We start from the raw sequence: 1,257 nt of genomic DNA on the forward strand, positions 1-1,257 counted from the left end.
GCCCGGCTAGTCCTTTTCTGTATTCCTGAAGAGTTCCTTTGTGTCTCTCCTGCTGACTTTCCTATATCCTAAAATTGTGTGTGTGTGCCTGAGTGTGCACATGTGCGTGCACATACTTCACCTATGCGCTATATACGAGTGTGAGCAGGAGTGCTAATTTGTGCAGGCCTCAGAAGTTAAAGGAGGACCGTGATGGCCTGCCAGGTCACTTTCCACCTTATTACCTTGACAAGTTCTCTGGCTGAACCTGGAGCTCACCATTCTTCCCTGCAAGTTGGTTGTCAACAAGCCCCTAGGATCCTCCTGCTCCACCTCCCACAGCACCGCGGTGACAGGCATGTGGCCGTGCTCCTCTCTTACCTGGATGCTGGAGATCTGAACTCAGGACCTCACACCTGTGTAGCAAGTGCTCTTGCCATTTAAATCACCTTCAATCCCCCATAATTTAAAAAATTTATCTGTTAGATCTCTAATTTTAGTAGGCCATGTCTTCCCCAGACTTCCTCCTTCCCTCATCACTGAGGCTCCAGCACAGGGCCTTGTGCCCAAGAGGCGAGTGAGCTGCCACTGAGTTATGGCTGCAGCCTTTTTTGGGGAGAAAGGAGGCGGGGTGGAAAAGGGGAGGGGACAGGGCTTTGTGCGTGTTGGACATAAAAGTATGATTCTCCTGACTGTCTCCCGAGAACTGGGATCACAAATAATAGTAAATGGATCTAAAGTTTTCTTTTTATTTGTGTTATCTCATTTCCTTACACGTTTGTTTCGTTGTTTGTTCTCTGGAAAACCTTGTATCTGATCATCTTTGGCTTTCTGCTTATCCATAAAAGGCTGATTAGAGGCTCAGTGCAGAATGGGGAGAGTCGTTGACTATAACGTTGATTGTCCAGTAGTTAATGACCAGAAAGTCATGGACCATGAGAAGCCATCTGTTGGAGACCTCTATGCCACTGACCATGAGAAGCTGTGTGTTGGGGACCTCTATGCATTAGCACAAGCGGCTTCCCACCGAGCTTCATCTTCTCCACTCATTTTCCCCGATTTTAGCGTGGTGCCCCTAACTGCACTGGGTGACTCTCCTTCCTGGTGTTGCCGATTCTTTCAGGAGAGTAAACCTCCATGTAAATGCTGAGAGGGGCTGTGCGGGGAAATGGGGTTCACCTTCAGCTCATCCTCATCACAGCTGCCCTCACCCTCCACCCCCAGGATTGCAGAAGCAGATTAATTATTTCCTGGATGTAGTGAACTGTTTCTTAGCTC

Source organism: Microtus ochrogaster, chromosome 10 (genome assembly GCF_000317375.1).
Source record: "Microtus ochrogaster isolate Prairie Vole_2 chromosome 10, MicOch1.0, whole genome shotgun sequence".
NCBI classification, from domain to species: Eukaryota; Metazoa; Chordata; class Mammalia; order Rodentia; family Cricetidae; genus Microtus; species Microtus ochrogaster.